We start from the raw sequence: 21,151 nt of genomic DNA, 5'->3' as shown, positions 1-21,151 counted from the left end.
CTTTAGCACTGTTTAGCAATGGTAAAAAGTGCAGAATCCTAAAGCCAACAAAAATGGGGTCAGAAAACAGGTGGGTGAAGGCAAAAAATTTAGGGTTGTCTAGGTCTGGGTGGAGATATAATTCTGCATGCAGTTTTGGCGAAATTCAGGAACTCTGCACTACACGTTTAACGCGGAGTTCCCAGTAAATTGTGCAATCCGGCATGTGGCGGAATTATTTTTGCATGTGTTCTTTGTTTTCCAATGCCTCCTTGCTTACTGGTATGGTTTGACCACGTGGATGGTGGCCATTTTATGTAGGCATTCAGTGTGCTTCTGTTTTTACCATAAGCCTGCATGTATTCTTGTTCTCCAATGCCTCATTGCTTGCTGTTGTTAAAGGTGTTTGACCATGTGGCCTGTGTCCATTTTGAACATCCAGCCAGTGTTCTTTTGCCTAGGCCTGCATGTATTCTTCTTCATTGACCATGCCTTTTTGCTTGTCGTTTGACCATGAGGCCGCTTGACATTTTGTGTAGACAGTCAGTATGCTTTTGCCATAGGCCCGCATGTGTTCTTTTTTGTGGGCATGCCTCCTTGCTTGTTGTTGGTTGATAATGTGGCCAGCAGCCATTTATGCCTGTTTGTTTATAAGACTGCCAAATTGCGAATGTGTTGGTTTCATCAAAAGAGGAGATACAATTGTGTACTACCACATACTGCATCAATCTCTGGAGGAGGGTGCAGCAGGATTCACCAGACAGTGTGCCTGCATTGTTACCAAACTCCATCTGTTGCTTGTCTAACTGAGTAATGGTTGTCATCACCACCTCTTGACTGGTCCCGTTTGTGGCCTGGAGGCAGTTTTCCATAGTTTTTGTTCCTCTATATTCACTTAGCCCCTACACCTCTTTAAGTAGTTTAGAATGGTTTTAATTGAGACCCTCTTGGTAGTGGCAAATATGTTTGGAAGCGGTCCTCTTTTATTAGTAGATCTATTTCGTCCATTGAAATATTTCATCCATTGAGACACTGGATTAGAAGTGGCTTTCCTGAAGAAGGCTCTGGCTCGCCGAAACATCCATAGAGATTAAGAGTTCAAGCCACAATTACTGTGAACAGTGTGCTATTTTGAAAAGATGAGGGAATCTAAAGCTACAGAGATAAAGAGTTCAAGTTATATTTATTATGAACAGGGTGTCATTTTGAAAAGAAGAACACTTTTAAAATGACAAGATTTGATGGATAGCCTATTAAATGTGGAAAGCAGTGCATATATTTCATATTTACTAGTGAATTTTGTCGATGGGTGGAAAATACTGTATTCTATTAGTAATTGGTACAGATCTATGAAGCACAAATTGAAGCTGTGGCACTATAGGAAACATTGTCAAGAATTGGGAGAATTTTTACACACATGAGATCTATATGTTCTATGTACTCTGACATTTTTAAAGATGTTAAGACTGGGAGAGAGCGAGTGAAGTCTAATGAAGGTGAGTGAATGAAGGTGAATGAGGATATATGTTGTGTGTGATATAGGATTGTGAGCATGTTTTTTTTACTAGAAGGTATTGTTCATTATTAGGTGTTGTGATTAAGTTATAAATATTGATGGCCAAATAATACCAATAAAAACATACATGTGAGTGTATTCTCTCTGAGCCACACAAAGGTATTTAGGATTTCCTTACATAAAGTGTATATGGTTGCCAGGGATATTGTATGTTCCCTGCCCTAGGAACCTTTATTCTGTAGCAGGGGGTCAATTTTTGTCTTTTTTTTTGCAATGCCTTTTTTGCAATTTATGTAATTGTGTACCACAATGCTTGGATTGAAAGAGTTCATCATTGCACCGATGAGTAATATATTGTTGAGTGTTCATGAGTGATGATTCATGATTAATGTGGTGGCAGACAGTGAGGGAGGGTGTTCAAGTAATTTGGTTACTTGATTTTGATGATTTGCAATGTTTGGGGGCTGATGGGTGATTTTGTCTGAAGATGATTGGCCCGTTTACATTTAGCTATATTTACTGTATAGTCCACTCCTTGCTGTACTTTTTTTCTGGAGATCGGACCAGTCAGTTTAGTTAACCAAAAGAAATCTGTACAAAATGCTCAAATTCTTTTGCTCTTTTTGTTCATCAATAGCAGTGCACTACTGGTCTGTCACTCTCAATCTCATTTGGGGCGGGAGTCGGACTGATTTGGTACTCCGAGTCAGGACTTAGGGCGGGCCTACCGCAAGAGCCAGACAATGGAAGCTATTTACTTCAAAGGGAAATCTAACCAACATGATGATGACTCTAAGAGGCCTACTCAGCCCTGTGGACTGGAGAGAGTTGAGTTGATTTGGGAAATGCTAGGTAATGTGCTGGCTCAAAGAAATGTCAAACTCCTCTATTATGTGGTTGTGTTCAGAGGGGTTGTAATGGAGGCAGCGGTGATGATTTCACATCATCAGGATCACATGATGGATGCACTTGGCTAAAGGTTATGACAGTTGTGAGATAGATCAACCAGGCACATGTAGCTACGTATATGGGATTGATTGTTAAATTGCTCTCAGTGCATTGCAACACATGATGTTTGCTTCTCAACCCCCTTTGATGTGCCAACTCAGTCTCCTTTTTCAGTGCACAGATGCATACTACACATCACAGGGAGACTGTATGAGCTACATGACGAAAGGCACAGTGAATGCTAACTCACTGATATTACTACTAAAACCACTATCTTATATCTTAATGATGGGACAGAGGTGTCTACTTTACTTCATAAATATTCAGCCCAAGCAAGTGCAGACTAGTACAATTAGGTAGTGGCAAGCACCTGGCTCGCTCAAGCTGGATCACATAATATTCACAAGATGAACTTAACTTACCTCTGAGTGTGAGCGGCATCCTATTTGGAGAAAAAGCTTATTAGCATTGTAGAACACAAACAAATAATTACTCACTGAGCCCCACAAACCTGATGCCCAGCAGGTCGAGCTTGTCCTGTTTCTTGTCCCGCAGGATGGCCCAGCGGTGCATCAGGTGGTGCATGGTGCGCTGATCCCCAGTGCTTTGGCACATGCACTGATATATTCTCCCCCACAGAAGCTGCCCTTCCTGTAGGCAGGGCAAACCCCCTCCAGGGATTCCAGCAAGGACGGGAGGTGTTTCTGCACATAAAAAATATGTGCAGCAACCTCTGCCTTGGAAGAAATGGGGCTAGGCTGCAATCCTTTGCAGTGCTGGCGACCGCAAGGTATGTGGCTTGAAGCGGCTGCCCAGGTGCTGCTGCTTGTTGCTTGCTGCTTGCTGCCTGCTGCTCCAACTTGGCACTAGGGTGGTGTATTTCTCTGCTTTAAACTAATAAGAAACAATGCCAAAGAATGCAGCACTCTTAGTCTGAGTGATGAATTTATTGAAGCACTTCCCACACACAAATACATGAACATAAGCATTTAACTTAAATGCAGTGAAACATGTGCATATGTCAAAATACTCACAGCATTTAAACAATGACAGGGAAACAATGTGCAATACATCAGCAGCGAATATATCTATATATTAGCTAAGATATTAAGAATTAAAATGCATCACCATGGCAGTTAAGTCCATCATCCTTGCCAGCACCAAGCAGGGGAACCCTGAACGGCTGAGGCAGGAGACCTTCCCCTAAATGGGATTTCCCAGGCAGTGCATCGACTACCAGGCGAGCTCCTCCCTTAGTGCCAAGTTTCCTCATCTTTTATACCTTAAACTAACTCAAGAGGAAGATTCTAGTAACCCCTCTCTCTTCGGTTATGAAATGTAATTGCTGGCTGTATTCAGTCTGTGTCAAAAACACTCAAAGGAACAGGCCCTGCCCCAATGTGCATTCCAGAGACAGAGCTGTACTTTTCCCTGATGAAAACATTCCCAGTCTGAGACTCTCTGTCTGCTGTATGTCAAATACACGTAGCATTTCAGGTGGAAAAAAGTAGGAAGAAGAAAAAGAAGTAGAAAGGAAAAGAAGGAAGTAAAAAGTGAAAACAGAAGAAGTAGAAGAAGTCACAGAAAATGTAAAAAAAGGAGACAAAAATGCAAAATACACAGACACACACTCATAGAAAGGGTGGATGATTGAGATAGGGATTGGATTGAGATAGATACAAAAATCAGGCCCAGCACCATGCAGAGAATAGAAAGCAGGTTAAACAAAACAGCCACTCCAGTGCGGACAGCGTGGTGCCGTTTCTGTTGCTTTTTAATTGAGGAACACCCTGCTGCCCTGAAAAAACAGCACAAACTTGAAAGGAATCATTTTTTCACCCATTTGTGGAGTTTCACAGAAGCTTGCAGTGTTTTTTTGGAAATCCGTGTAATTCTGTAGAATAAAACTCTGTGAGTTCTGCCATGTTTGGGGATTATCCTACAGAAAGTCCAACACAACTCCCCATCTAGCCAAAAGCCGGGACAGACTAATTAATACCTTAATGGCTTTCCTTAGAAAATTAATCTCAACACTGTTCTGGGATCCCTTGCCTCAATTAGTCCTGAGAGGTAATGTGGAAGCAACAAGATCACTATTGCTCAGAATTAAATTTGTTTACTCAATTGTGGAAAACGTAGGACTAACCTAAACAGAGAAGGACGTGGATACTACTCTCTCAACCCTACTTCTCAGTGATGTAATCATAGCTCAAACTATTGCACAGAACAAAAATTTGCCCAAATCAAAACCATCTTACATGGCGTCATAACAACAAAATATCTAAGGGCAAACACTGCACCCTGCAGACTACATGTGACCAATGCTCCGCACATATTCTTAGAGGAGCTACTTTAAGGTAAGACTGGTCCCTGTGGCATTGCACTAGGGACTGGCAGATCCTAATCAAAAAGATAGCAAAACAGCTATCTGAGTTAACCATTCAAATACAGACAAGCAGCACTACTTAAAAGCAACAGTAAAAAATATCTCTGTATATAAAGATTGCTAAGAAGATGACAGGACTAAAAGCTTTTCTAACCAAATCAAAGATAAAAAAATTATAGAAGGACATAAGGCGTTTCTCCTATGAGAAGATTTACTCATATTTGATACAGAATTATTAGGCCTCCGAGATTCATTCGAGTGGTAGATCAGATTTATGATCCATAGACAGGAGTTCTCCTGACTCAGATGGCTGGAGAGTAGGAGAAGAACAAAGAGAAAGATGAAGAGGGAGACAAAGAGAGAGACCTTGGAGATACCTGTGGCAGAAATTTAAGAATTATCTACTACCCCACTCCCAACTATCGCCTCCTCTATTGCATTCCCTCCAACAATACCGTTGCACCCTGTATGTCCAATATATGACACCACAGATTCCACAAGGTAGAAAGAGGCCAGGGACCATAGAGAAGAAAGAAAAGGAAAGATGTACATGTCTAATGTGAAAATGGACAACAGGGGGTACAAACCAGGAACACTAACAAAGACAAAACACTGGGGGTAAGTTAAGCACAACTTAATAGTTAATTTAACAAACAGTTGAGCGATACACAAATTAGGGTTCCAAATAAGGGATTGGGTTTTATCCCTATGTCACCTTGGGCAAGTTCAAACTGCAAAGTGAACTAGCATAATTTTTCAGAAGGATTTGATTGAATTCCTTCTTTATCAACAAGGGAGACACGTCAGATAAAGGGTGTTTCAGGACAGAATTTTTTTTTTATGTTAGTCCCCCGATATTGACCATTATGGTGGAGATTGTTGCTTTTGAGCAGCTGGTATTCAAAGAGATAGATTCCATCAAATCAGTCCTGATTAGCATTTTGGATAATATGACCTGGGAAGAGAAGTTAACACTCAGTGAACTGAGCAAATAACTCGAATTAGTGTTAAAACCAGCAAAGTGTGGGGGGAATCATTCTACAATTGAGAAAGATTACAGACAAGAGTGATTATGCCTAATAGGGGACACTTAGAATTATGGCAGACCCTACACTGGGGCTAACAAAGGAAATCACAGATATGATGGGGGGAAATGGGGGGTGGATATCCAAGCAAGAGGGAGAATTCCTAAAAAACAAAACAAAAAACTAGTAATTCAGTTTTGTTATACCCTCCCTCAATTACACAAAAACAAGCATCCCCCTCTAGGACACCCTAAAGTTTCATATACAGGGTCAGTACTGGAATCCCTGTCAACGTTTTGTGACTCTTTCCTTAAATCTTAAACCCATTGCACAAAAGACCCCAATCTACCTTAAAGACACGAAAGACCTTTTGATGATGTTAAAGAGGTAGACTTTGGCCTAGATCACAAACGTTAGTAAGGTTCTATATAGAAAGCCTGTATAGAGCCTACCACAGGAAGACACATTATAAGTCCTCAAGGAAATCCTTTTCCAAGAGACTTGGATATATAGAACACATCAACATTTTGTATTAGAATATGCAAGATTAACTTTGACCCGGAACCTTTTTGAGCTTGAGGGTACTCTATTTCAACATATTCATGTTATATTTATAGGAGCACATTAGCCCCTAGAGTAGCTGGTCTGTATGTCCACAATAAGAAATAAAATTCATATTGAGTGATTCAACTTATTTCGATAGCAGATTAAAGTATGGAGAAGATACATACATGGTGTTATCCTTACTTGGGATGGGGGTGAGGATTCCATCACTCTGCTCTTTTCATGCTTGAATAATTGTGACCAAGTTCTCAAATTTACCCACACAGTTAGTAGAAAAGAGATCACATTTCTGGATGTTAAGATTTTCCCAGTATCAGAGGCTTTGTGCACAGAGAGGCATCCTACTGATGAGAATAATTTGCAAAAATTTGATAGCTTCCATTGAAGGACCGTGAAGGAAAACCTAATCTATGGAAAATTCCTGCCCTAAGATTACGCAGGAATTGCAGTAATGTGCATGACTTCAAGAGACAAGCAGATCCATTTGCGGATACGTTGAAGGCACATAACTATTCAGAAAATATCATAAATAAATCTCAGAAGACAGCCAGGAACCAAAACAGAGTCGTTCTTATGGACTACACACAAGGATAACAAAGAAAATATAGAACGTATGTCAATTTTTATAACCACTGCAACATAACATCCAACTGTGGAAAAGATCATAGAAAAGAACTGGCAACTACTCAATACACGCTCACTTTCCTTTGAAAAACCTATGGGCCAGATTTATGAAAAGTGGTGCTGCACCTAGTGCAGCATCACTTTCCTTGCACCCCATAGCACCACCATGTGTGCGCTGTACTTAAAATAAGGCACACTATGGCAGTAGTCAGTGGGACTAGCGTCATTATTTTTTAGGCTAGTCCGGACCTTTGCAGGCCTAGCATCACAAACTTTGATGCTAATCCGGCAAAGCACCTAGAGGCCGATTAAACACAGTGGGAGTCTCTTCACTTAGTAGGCATTATAAAATGGTGCCAAGGAATCTCATAGATTCCTTTGCACCATTTTTGTGGCCCCCCTAGCACCAGAACGCCCCCCTTGCATACATTATATCTGGCACAGGTATAGTGTGGTGCAAGGGGTTACAAAGTGGCGCAATGCAAGCATTGAGCCACTTTGTAAATATGGCCCATTGTTTTTGCCCTTCCAATGCCACATTAGCATAGACAAATGATGCTAAAGAGGTTTTGGGATGCCTCTAGGCCACCATAAATCTGAGCCTATGTTTTCATACAAAGGGGGAAAAAGCCGGGGATTTGTACTAGTACATAGGAGGTGTTAGAAGAAAGGTCTCTAGTTGGCAGAGGTATACACTCTTCTCCAAGTAAGGACCACAATCCTAGTCAGGGTAAGTCACACACAATCTAAATTATCCTGTGCCCCCCCCCTGGTACTTGCACTGAGGAGGCAGGCTTAACTTAGCAGGCAATGTGTAAAGTATTTGTGTAAAAAATCATCCTGTAACACAGTGAAAACCTCACAAAAATACAACACACAGGGTTAAAAAAATAGATAATATTTATCTGAATGAAATAAAGTAAAAACAACAAAGATTCAATAAGCACACATTCAAATATCACTTTTGAAATGTTTAAAAGAATCATAATCCTCAAAAGTAAACAGCTGTCTCTTTGTTATACACAATAGCTGGTTTGCGTCAAAAATAACAAGACAAGGAGACAGCTGAGGAGGAGAGGTGTGGAAAAATAAGGTGTACATTGGATTTTCAGGCATGGCACAGACAATGCGACATTTCTTCCCAAGCTGCAAGGGGTTTGCTTTGTTTTTCGGCATGCAGTCTTGGTTCCTCACTCCGATGCAGGATATTGTGATGTCCTGGGACGATGCGGGGAAAAATCCTTGACTAGGTGGAAGTAGACACGGGCGTTGCTGCGATCCAGTAGGCATTGCATTGATTTTTCCATTGCAAGGCAGGCACTGTGTCGAATTTCCACTTGTGAAATCAGGCTGCGTCATTCTGGTCAGCTGTGCGGCGATTTCTCAGTCGCAATGCAGGCTTTGTGTTGATTCCAGCACGCGGTGCATTAATTTTCGACGCACAAGTAGTTTCCTGAAGAGATTAAGGGGGTCATTCTGACCTCGGCGGTAAAAGGCGCTTACCGCCGGTCAGAAGGCCGCCACAACACCGCCGCGGTAAACCGCTATGGGCATTCTGACCCTCAAGAAGCAAACCGCCAAAAACCCGACATCCACAAAAGTCCGCCACACCAACGGCCAGCGTTAAACTGGCGAAGACCAAACCTCCACCGTCACGCCAACAGAAATACGCCCATGCCATTACGACCCATGAATCCACGCGGCAGTCTTTCAACCGCGGTATTCCATTGGCGGTACACACCGCTGCACTCAAAATACACATACAGCTCCAAAACACAGCCACATTGGACAATTTGAAATACACACACCTGAGACACATACACACAACACTCCCACACACCCAATGAACTATAAAACACACACCCACATCACCCACAAACCCCTACGACCACAAATCAGAGACGAAGCCCAGAGAGAGACAGCACAGAATAGAGAACACCATCACACAGAGGCACACTACACCATCACCCACACAACAACCACGCACAAAACACCACACACCACTACACTCACCACACTCATCACCGCAAACACCACCCCACACCTCATCCACACCACACCATGACACCCCAAAGACACCCCAGGTTCTCAGACGCAGAACTCAGGGTCATGGTGGAGGAAATAGTTCGGATAGAGCCCCAGCTCTTCGGGACACAGGTGCAGCACACCACCATTGCCAGGAAGATGGAGCTATGGCAAAGAATAGTGGACAGGGTCAACGCTGTGGGACAGCATCCACGAAATTGGGACGACATCAGGAAGCGGTGGAACGACCTACGGGGGAAGGTGCGTTCCATGGTATCCAGGCACAACATCGCGGTGCAGCGGACTGGCGGCGGACCCCCACCTCCTCCCCCAGAATTTACAACATGGGAGGAGCAGGTCTTGAACATCCTGCATCCTGAGGGCCTCGCAGGAGTAGGTGGAGGAATGGACTCTGGTAAGTCTCATCTTCACTACCTCATCCCCCCACCCCACCAGCATGCCAACTCATACCCCCACCCTCACCCCCCACCACCATCACACATCCTCATTGCTAATGTCTCACCATCACAACCCACCCATCCCAACACCAAACCCTGCATGCCACCACAAACCATCGACAGCCATCACCTAAGCATGCCCACTGCACATACCCATCTCCCCCACAAACCGCCGTCACAACAGCCCCCACAAAGGAATGCCAGCACTGGGGTACATGGGCACCCACCCATTGCACGCTATGGCACACACAGAAGCAATAACCATACTCTTATACCCCTGCAGGACCCGAACGACACCACACTGCCCAGGAGGGTCCAGAAATGTCCATCCCACCCCCAGAAGAGGCCCCCAGTGATGACAGCAGCTCTGTCTCCCTGGACCCTGATGACCAGCCCGGCCCATCGGGGACCTCGGGACAGTCTGTTCCCCTCAGACAGCCACAGGCTACATCAGACCACCCCCCTCTGGGAACACCAGCACAGCACCCACCCAGCGGGCCCATGCCTCTGTCTCCAGGACACATCAATCAGCGGTGTGTTCACCACTACAGGGCACCCAGGTTAACCCACCACCCCAACAACAACAGGGACCTGGGGGCAGTGGTAGTGGGCACACAGTCCAGGGGACAGAGGCCCAGGGAAACAGGGGAACTGGGAGGGCTGCTGTGCGACAGGGGGGGGACAGGCCCAGGGAACCCACTCTTCACGAGGCCCTCACCTCCATCATGGGAGCATACCACCACTCCCAGGAGACGATGGCGACGGTCCTGGCCAGGTTCCAGGAGATCCAGGTACTGCAGGAGGAACAGTTTATGGGGTTCAGGGAAGAACTGAGAAACATTAGTTCCGCAATGGTCACCATCGTTGTGGCTCTCAACCAGATTGTCACCACATTGCGGGACCATGTGGCACCACAAAGGGCCCCTGTCACTAGCATGGACCAGGAACAGGCTACCACCTCTGCCGGCGCTAGTGGACAGGAGGCCCCGACACAGGAACAACCGGCCACCAGAACCCCACCTCCTGCAGAAGAAGAACCACCCCGCAAGCGGGGCCTGAGATCTAGGAAGAAGACAGAGTAGGATGCAAAGACCCCCGCCAGGAAAGGATACCCCCTGATGTCATCCCACTGTCCCACATTGTCACCCTGTCCAACCTTAAACTGCCCCTGCTCCACCTTCCACAGGCATATGGACAATGCACCTGTGAGACTGAGAATCTGGACTCTGCCATGGACATTCCTCCACCATCACCATCACCCATCACCGATTTTCAACCATGTCCCAAAATTGAGCACTTTAATAAACACACTTATTGCACACAAATAATCTGGAGTCTGCTTGTATTTTTGAAAATATGTATTAGACATAAACGTGCCAAAATGACCAGTTACATTGTGATGACAACATACCACTGTCACACAGCTGTTGTCCATGGGCAAACAAAGCAGAGGTCACGCAGTGGGGCCCACATCTCTGAAATTGGAAGGGAAAGTCACAACTCTGTTAGCATACACTGGGTGAAAAGGACAGACAGTAGAGAGGCAGGAGACTGTAAGTAAATGTAAAATGCCGGTGTTGATTCTTACCTGTGTGTTATTGAAAATACTGCTGTATCACTGTGTCCCTGTTGTCTGTGTCGTCCTCTTCGTCTTCCTCCTCTTCACTCTCTGCAGGCTCCACAGCTGCTACAACACCACCATCTGGACCATCCTCCTGCAGAAAAGGCACCTGGCGTCGCAAAGCCAGGTTGTGAAGCATACAGCAGGCCACGATGATCTGGCACACCTTCTTTGGTGAGTACATTAGGGATCCACCTGTCATATGCAGGCACCTAAACCTGGTCTTCAGGAGGCCGAAGGTTCTTTCTATAATCCTCCTAGTTCGCCCATGGGCCTCAATGTAGCGTTCCTCTGCCCTTGTCCTGGGATTCCTCACAGGGGTCACTAACCACGACAGGTTGGGGTAACCTGAGTCACCAATTAGCCACACACGGTGTCTCTGTAGTTGTTGAAGGGATGCTGCTATTTCGCATGATGTACGCATCATGCACTGAACCAGGGAACTTGGCATTTACATGGGAGATGTACTGGTCAGCCAAACAGACCACCTGGACATTCATGGAATGATAACTTTTTCTGTTCCTGTACACCTGTTCACTTTCACTGGAGGGTACTAAAGCCACATGTGTCCCATCAATGGCACCAATGATGTTGGGAATATGTCCAAGGGCATAGAAATCACCCTTCAATGTAGGCAAATCCCCCACCTCAGGGAAAACGATGTATCTCCGCATGTGTTTGAGCAGGGCAGACAACACTCTGGACAACACCTTGGAAAACATAGGCTGAGACATCCCTGATGAAATGGCCACTGTTGTTTGAAATGACCCACTTACCAAAAAATGGAGTACTGACAGCACCTGCACTAGAGGGGGGATCCCTGTGGGTTGGCGGATGGGTGACATCATGTCTGCCTCCAGCTGGGCACATAGTTCCTATATAGTGGCTCGGTCAAGCCTGTGTGTCAGAATGACATGTCGTTCCTCCATTGTCGACAGGTCCACCAGCGGTCTGTACACGGGAAAATTCCTCCATCTCCTCGCAAGTCCCAGCGGACGGTGCCTAGGAAGGACAACAGCGAGCACATAGTCAATCAACCCACAGGTACGTTCCCACAGCTTGCACAGTACACAATTCTCTATGCATTGAATGGCTTGTATGAGTGTCGATGTAAGGCCTAGGCATGTGTGACGCAGTAGAAATTAAGCCATGTGGGCCCTTGAAATTGCGGCTGCCTGACCTGTGAAGTGCGACAATGGAATGTGAGGTCAATGCGCTGGCGTGGCACATTGTGGCGGTAGGCGGTCGAAGACCGCGGCGCAAAGCCGCATTGGTTAACATTGAACCCTATGCGTTTCAGGAGCCAATGACGAAGTGCGCCGGCGGTTGCGGGACGCACCGCCGCGGTACGCACCGCCGCGGACGTGACCGCCGCGGACGTGACCGCCATTTTCTATCTGCTTAATCACTCGAGACCTGATCATCCACAGGAGAGGACCTATACTGCAAGTGCTGCTGTGACCTCGGTCTGGAAGATACAATGGCTGCTGCGACTGGGGAAAGGGCCCCTGCCTTCACTTCTGAAGAATTGGAGAAACTAGTGGATGGGGTCCTCCCCCAGTATGCGCTACTCTACGGTCCTCCAGACCAACAGGTAAGTACACTGGGAGCATGCTTTGGGGGCAATGCCTGTGTTGAGTCGGGTGGATGAAAGATGGTGGGGAGGGGAGCGATTGAGGCATGCATCAAACGACGGATGAGAGCATGTGCCACATGGCAAGGGTGGGGATGGGGGGCCACTCACATCGAGCATGCAGAAAATTATAATAATGTTATTTTTCCCCCTGTACATGTCACATAGGTCAGCGCCCATCAGAAATCGACATTTGGCGTGCCATCGCCAAGGACGTCCGGACCCTGGGGGTCCACAACAGACGGGGCACCCACTGCCGCAAGAGGTGGGAGGACATCAGCCGCGGGAGCAGGAAGACCGCGGAGGCTCTGCTGGGGATGGCCTCCCAACGTAGGAAGGGTGCCACTCGTCAATTGACCCCCCTGATGTCTCGGATCCTGGCGGTGGCCTACCCAGATTTGGATGGGCGCGTGAGGACATCACAGCAGACACAAGGGGGCGAGTACCAGCACATTCTGCTATCTTAGCGCGCAGTGGAGGTGTCTGGGTGGGGGAGGAGGGCTGTGGGTATCCCTAGGCCAGGGGGATTTCTGTAGGCTAGGCCCCTCCGTAAGGCATGGCCCTGTGCCCCCGCCCCCCACCTCTGTAGGGTGCCAAGTACAGCTATCCATGGCCCTGTGTCACCTATGTGTGCAGTTGTCGTCCATAGGCTTGTAGGCCAAGTCCCAATGATTGAGTAGTGTACCCCAAGTGCACGGCGTAGTGCAGGGGGCTTCTGTGTCTGTCCTCTCCGCCAACTGTGTTGCCAATGCATGCACTCAACATGTCTTTATCCCCCCCCCCTTTATTGCTGCTCTTCCTGTTCATGTGTGCATTAGCATCATCAAGCGGAGGAGAAGTGGTATCGGAGCACGAGGGAGCTGCATCTCACATGGCCCTGGAGGGCCATGCAACCGACTCGGAGTTCACCAGTGAGATGGAGGGCGAGGGGAGCTCCACAACGGGGACACGTGGAGACATCAGCGACACAGACACGTCGTCGGAAGGGAGCTCCCTTGTGGTGGCGGCAACATCCGTGCCCACCGCAACAACAGGTACAGCCGCCACCCAGCGCACCAGATCCGCCCTCCAAGCAGCCCCTCAGCGTTCACCCCGTGCCCGCTCGCACACGAAGGCGGGGATCTCCTTCGCCCCAGGCACCTCAGGCCCTGCCCCAGTTACCCCTGCTGCCCTCAGTGAGGAGGTCATTGACTTCCTCAGGACACTCATTGTTGGGCAGTCTACCCTTTTGAATGCCATCCAGGGGGTAGAAAGGGAGGTGCACCGGAGCAATGCATACCTGGAGGGCATTCATTTGGGTCAGGCTGCCCATCAGCGATCGTTCAACGCTCTGGCCTCAGCACTGACGGCAGCCATTGTCCCTGTCTCCTGCCTCCCTCCTCCAACTTCCTCCACCCAGTCCCACTCCCCTGTTCCTCTGCCTATCCCAGACACACCTACAGACCAGCCTGCACACACCTCAACACCCAAGGGCAGCTCATCCAGACATAAGCACCACACATCACACAAGCATTCACACAAGCAACAGCCACATGCAGACATACCAACAGCCACTGCCTCCTCTGTGTCCCCCTCCTCCTCGTCTCCCTCCTCCCTCCCTGTGACGTCTCCACTCACACTTGCATGCACAGCATCATCAGCCACTACGTCCATCACCAGCACACCCACCAGAACACTCCGCACACGTGCAGTCACCACCCCCACTGCCATTTACACGTCCCCTGTGTCCTCTCCCAGTGTGTCTGTCACTCCCTCTTCCAAACCACACAAACGCAGGCAGCCACCCACCCAACAGCCATCCACCTCACGACAGCCTCCGTCACAAGCACCTGCACCCAAAGACACCACACTTGACTCTCCTACAACCACATCCTCTTCCTCCACTCCCGTACCCACTGCACCTACCCTTCCCACTGCTCCTAAAAAGTTTTTTCTGTCCAAAATTAACCTCTTTCCATCACCTGACCCACCCCCTCCATCTCGTAATAGTCCAATCAGCACCTCAGCCACCACAACCCCTGAACCTACAAGGACCATAGTACAAGGATATTGGAGTCCACCACCTTCAAGGGCAGCTACATCGGCCAGCAGTAAAGGGACAGCCAGCCCACCCCCTGGGAAGAAAACCAAGAAAGGCAAGGCCCGGCGCGAGAGGCCAGAGACGGCAGCCTCCAAAGGCACTACCCTGGCACCGTCAGGAAGTGGGGTGCCACCTGGCACATTTACAAAGGGAGGCAAGGGCCACAGAGAATCACGGAAGGATGGCAAGGGCAGCACGGCCGACAAGTCTGGCAGCAGGCGAGCTGCCCAGGAGGGCCCCACCAGCCCCATTCCGGGTGTGAAGGAGGACACCCACAGGCCCGGGACTCCAGCACAGGAGGGCCCCGCAAGCGAGAAGTCGGATGGCGAGTGAACTCCATATATTGGCCGGATATGGTGCCCTGGAGACACATGTCAAGAACTGCTGAACAGGGCCCTTCAAGACAAGCACCGCTGAACAGGGCCCTTCAAGACAAGAACCACTGAACAGGGCCCTTCAAGACAAGCACCGCTGAACAGGGCACCGCCGTCTCAAGAACCGCTGAACAGGGCCCTTCAAGACAAGCACCGCTGAACAGGGCACCGCCCTCTCAAGAACCGCTGAACAGGGCCCTTCAAGACAGGCCCCGCTGAACAGGGCACCGCCGTCTCAAGAACCGCTGAACAGGGCCCTTCAAGACAAGCACCGCTGAATAGGGCACCGCCGTCTCAAGAACCGCTGAACAGGGCCCTTCAAGACAGGCACCGCTGAACAGGGCACTGCCGTCTCAAGAACCGCTGAACAGGGCCCTTCAAGACAGGCACCGCTGAACAGGGCCCTTCAAGACAAGCACCGCTGAACAGGGCCCTTCAAGACAAGCCCCGCTCCGCTGGGCCCTTCATCTCAAGCACCGCTCCGCTGGGCCCTTCATCTCAAGCACCGCTCCGCTGGGCCCTTCATCTCAAGCACCGCTCCGCTGGGCCCTTCATCTCAAGCACCGCTCCGCTGGGCACCGCCGTCTCAAGCACCGCTCCGCTGGGCCCTTCATCTCTGCACCGCTCCGCTGGGCCCTTCATCTCTGCACCGCTCCGCTGGGCCCTTCATCTCAAGCACCGCTCCGCTGGGCCCTTCATCTCTGCACCGCTCCGCTGGGCCCTTCATCTCAAGCACCGCTCCGCTGGGCCCTTCATCTCAAGCACCGCCGTCTCAAGCACCGCTCCGCTGGGCCCTTCATCTCTGCAACGCTCCGCTAGGCCCTTCATCTCTGCACCGCTCCGCTGGGCCCTTCATCTCAAGCACCGCTCTGCTGGGCATCGCCGTCTCAAGCACCGCTCCTCTGGGCCCTTCATCTCAAGCACCACTCCGCTGGGCCCTTCATCTCAAGCACCGCTGGCCCATTGGCAGAAGGGGCAGGCCCGGATCTGTGTCGGGCAGGGCTGCACGATGCACTCTGGGCACCATGCCTCCTCCAGTACCAGTGGAGTCTGTAATCCACTTGAGAGACTGTGGCTTTGCACTCCCCAGGATGTAACAGTGGGCAAGCCACCCACTGTAGAGACTTGTGAGACTGTGGCTTTGCACTCCCCAGGATGGCACAGTGGGCAAGCCACCCACTGTAGAGACTTGTGAGACTGTGGCTTTGCACTCCCCAGGATGTAACAGTGGGCAAGCCACCCACTGTAGAGACTTGTGAGACTGTGGCTTTGCACTCCCCAGAATGTAACAGTGGGCAAGCCACCCACTGTAGACTGTGGCTTTGCACTCCCCAGGATGGGACAGTGGGCATGGAGGCCCCTCGTGGATCTGGCGTTGTGGACTCATGTGGCTGAGGTGCCTCCCCTTCCCTTCCCCCTGAGGTGCCTGTAGTTTTTCTATCTGATGCCCCTGCAGTGTTCTCTCCAATGGATTCGGGTCTCCTGTGTGGGCTTTGCCCATGTGTTGAGGCCCATTGGCCCACGTACAATGACTGAAACCCAATTTGGACAGGACAATTTACATATGTGTATATAGTTATAGATGTTTGAATTTTTTTTTTACTTAGCCTTACAATATATTTGAATTTCATGATCATTTTATTTTGTCTTTGCATTCTTCCGGGGGGTTTGGGGAGTGTCACTCTGAGTTGTTGCTCTGCATTGATGTGTAGGTAGTTGTAGGTGAGGGTGGGTGTGTCGCGTATGTGTGTGCCCGTAATCTTTTCTCCTCCCCCCTCCCCTGTGTCGTAGGTGCAGTACTCACCGTTGTCTTCTGCGCCGGCGTTCGTGCTCCTGGTAGAGGAGCAGGTAGACAATAGCTGGTAGGATGTGTAGTTCTGGTTCCATGCTGTCCAGATTCCTCGTGGAGTGTGTAGAGGTGAGCGTTTTCCCGTTCGTAGTCTGTTTCCGCCGTGTTTTTATCAGCGGGGCTCCCGCCCCGGAAAAGGTGGCGGATTGGTGAGTTGTGATAGGGTGGGCGGTACATTGTCTCCTGCCTATCTGTTGGCGGTGACCGCCGCGCTGTTTGTTTGTCCCGCCGTGGTGGTCGGAGTGTTAAAGTGGCGGTCTGTGTTGGCGGTTTCCGCCAGGGTCAGAATTCCATTTTTTGGACCGCCTGCCTGTTGGCGGGTTGGCCGCCGCTTTAACACCGACTGCCAGGGTTGGAATGACCCCCTAAGTCTTTTTGGCCCTGAGACATCCGAAAACAGGAGGCAAGCTCAATCCAAGCCCTTGTAGAGCACTTTTGGGGAAGGCAGAGTCCTTATCAGCAAAGTCAGAGGCCAGCAGGGCAGAAGGTCAACAGCAGGGCTGCAGTCCTTCTCAGCAAAGCAGTCCAGATGAGTCCTATGGGCAGCCAGGATGTAGGTGTAGGTCCAGAAGTGTCTGAGCTGGTGGGGTCAGAGACCCAGTTTACATACCCAAAATGCTTTTGAAGTGGGGAAGACTTCAAAGAGTGTATTTGAAGAGCACAAGTTCTCATTTGAGTGCAGTCCTGTCTGCCAGGGTCCTAGTAGGGGCTTTGACAGACTAGTGAAATATATGTGTCAGGCCATCCACCCTTCCAGCCCAGGAAGACCTATTCAATATGCAGATGAATGTAGGAGTGACTGAGTGTATGTGTTTGTGGTTGTCTGGGGGAAATGCACAAGGGAACTTTCAACCAGCCCAGCCCAGACGTTGATTGGAGACAGGCTGTAAGGCACAGATGTTTTTTAAGTGCAGGGAAATGCTCACTTTCTTAAAGTGGCATTTCTAAAATAGTAATATAAAATCCAACCTCACCAATAAGCAGGATTTTCTGTTACCATTCTGGCCATACTAAATATGACCTGGTTATCCCTTTCAGATCAGAATCTACCACTCAAAAAGTATTTGAGGGCAGACCTAATGCTGGTCTATGAAAGGGGCAGGCCTCACAGTAGTGGGAATCGTGTTTAGGAGTTTTTCACTGCCGTGACACATAAAACACATGTGTACATGTCCTGCCTTTTACCTTCATAGCACCCTGCCCTGTGGGTTACCTAGGGCCTACCTTAGGGGTGACTTATATGTAGAAAAAGGAAAGTTTAAGTCTTGGCAAGTACTTTTAAATGCCAAGTCGGTGTGGCAGTGGAACTGCACAGACAGGCCTTGCAATGGCAAGCCTGAGACATGATTAAGGGGCTACTTAGGTGAGTGGCACAATCAGTGCAGCAGACCCACTAGGAGCATTTAATTTACAGGCCCTGGGCACCTGTAGTGCACTTTACTAGGGACTTATAAGTAAATCAATTATGCCAATTGGGGATGAACCACTGTTACCATGTTTAATGGAGAGGGCTTATGCACTTTAGCACTGGTCTGGTTAGCAGTGGTAACGTGCGCAGAGTGCTAAGTCCAGCAAAAACAGTGTCAGAAAAGTGTAAGGAGGCAAGCAAAAACTTGGGGGGTGACCACCCTAAGGCCGTCAGGTCTAACACTAGGAATAGACAAGAAACAATGACAATGACCATAAATGTCACATTCACACTCTGGAGCTTACTGAAAATAGTAGGCACTACTCATGTGGCCAATGCAGTGTATGACCAGCTACACAAATTCGATAGACCTAGGACTGAAGGAACCCTGAAATATGTAGACACGCCAATTGTAATTCATCTTCGGTAATGTAGATGATAACTCGCCCTTTTGGCCTACACTGTATAAGGATGACCTTCAGGTAAGTTAAGATCTGAATAAAAGTATAACAGAGCAACATAAAATGCAGAAGGAACACAAATAGAATTACTAATCACTGTATCCTTAATGATCACACAGCAACCAATATGAAATGGGTAGTGTTAGAACAACTAGATGAAAATATCAGGAACCTAGAGAAAGTACTTTTTGAAAAGGAACAGATATGTATTTATTACATGGGTACCCATATTCAGGGCATGAATGATGACATCTCATGGGTTTCAATGAACAGGGGCACCCCTAGAACATCTAAGGGGTTAACACAAAGGCCAAACAATTTTATGGAATAAAATGGGCTTGATCTTGATCCAGGGCTGAAACACAAACTTTGGGACAATTCACAAAACTAGATCTAGAGCTGATAAGCACCCTGTGCATCTTTTCTGAATGAAACGATGGGCAGCATCAGAATCATAATGAAGTTGCGTGGCATCACAATTTAGTATCCCAGGCTACCAGCAATGTACACAATGACCTAATGATGTGGTGCTTAATGACATGTATCAAGTGACCTGGAAGACACCAGGGACTGCAGGAGTTGCACTCTCCCAAGTTAACTGAACAAGGGGTCAGCAATAGGGAATATGTGTAGATGTAAACACAGATAAGGACGTTCGACTAAGTAAGTTTTAGCAAATGTGGCCCTTCGATATGGCCTTTAGGACTTCCTGTGAACATGGCACATGCAATTAACAATACTTTCCAAAGTAATCTTTGTATTCAGTGTTTAAACATACCAACCAATAGAAATTCACCTGGTAGAGTTATCTCAAGTAACTATAACTCGTGTTGTAAGGTAACTATATTTCTTGCCCTCATCATGCAATCCCAATTACCCCACAAATTACAATACTCACAACATCTTTGATAACATCATTGATAAGATTGATGTTATATTTGCAGTAATATTTTTGACGAAAAAACTGCATACTTTTTTAATGTCAAAAGTGAAGTATAAATGTACACTTCAAACTATAAAAAGTCTCCAGACCCTAATTGTAGTCACAGTTGAACTGCACAGCAGAGAGTTGTGGATATCTATCTATCTATCTATCTATCTATCTATCTATCTATCTATCTATCTATCTATCTATCTATCTATCTATCTATCTATCTATCTATCTATCTATCTATCTATTTATCTCTCTATGTGTGTGTGCCTGGAGTGATGAAAGGCTTTTGTCATTTTACAGCTTGGCAAGAATGGCACTGGGTCAGTCCTATGCTTAAAGATTTTGCTGCACAAGTGCCAAATACTTTGGCCCATATTTATACTTTTCTTGCGCCGCATTTGCGTCATGACGCAAAAGCTGCACAAACTTACAAAATATAATTGTATTTTGTAAGTTTGCATTGGTTTTGCAATAAAAAAGACACAAATGCAGCACAAAAAGAAGTATAAATATGGGCCTTTGTCGCTTTCTAGCACTAGGCCAATTCTATGCTTAAAAACTTTGCTAGAAAAACAGATATTTGAGGTGAGCAAATCTAAAGTGTCTCTGGTGTTGCAGGGTGCTCCTTACTGGAGCTGGTCTCCACCTAAACTTGGCAACTACCCAGAGTTCTCTCTTTTATTTTGCATAATTAATACATCAGTGTAACACTGAAAGGATGTTGTTTTGCCCTATACTGCGTCCTCCCTTGTGTCTGGACAAAGCTAAACCTCTATGAAGAGCAGAACACAGCACACTATCAATGCAAAAAAATTAAAGCATAATAGGATGTTGTGAGAGCATTTCATTGCAATGCCTTGCTACTGGATGATTCTGATCACAGTTCTTTATTGCCCTCAAATGTTTATGTATTCACTTCTTTACAGGAAAAATTGTACTGCCTACATATAATAAACCACATGGGCAGGTAAGGACATAAATGCAAAAATCACTATTGCATGTGATAAATTTATCAATGTTCTTGCTTTGTCCATTAGGTAACGAAAAAGTCTTCAGGTTCTTACTACCTCTACATACCTTACATTTTCCACACTTAAAGAAACCTTTCTGTTCCGATAGCCAACCTTCCTGCTTGGTCTTCATACTCAAATTACTCTGCACCAGCACGTTTTGCAAGGACCTTGATTTACGATAGGTAATCAGAGGGTATGGTGTAACCTTTTTTCCAATGACAGGTTCAATTCTTGTCAGATGCCAATGTTTAGT

Source organism: Pleurodeles waltl, chromosome 12, assembly GCF_031143425.1.
Source record: "Pleurodeles waltl isolate 20211129_DDA chromosome 12, aPleWal1.hap1.20221129, whole genome shotgun sequence".
In the NCBI taxonomy this organism is placed as follows: domain Eukaryota; kingdom Metazoa; phylum Chordata; class Amphibia; order Caudata; family Salamandridae; genus Pleurodeles; species Pleurodeles waltl.
Note: the sequence above shows the minus strand (reverse complement) of the source record.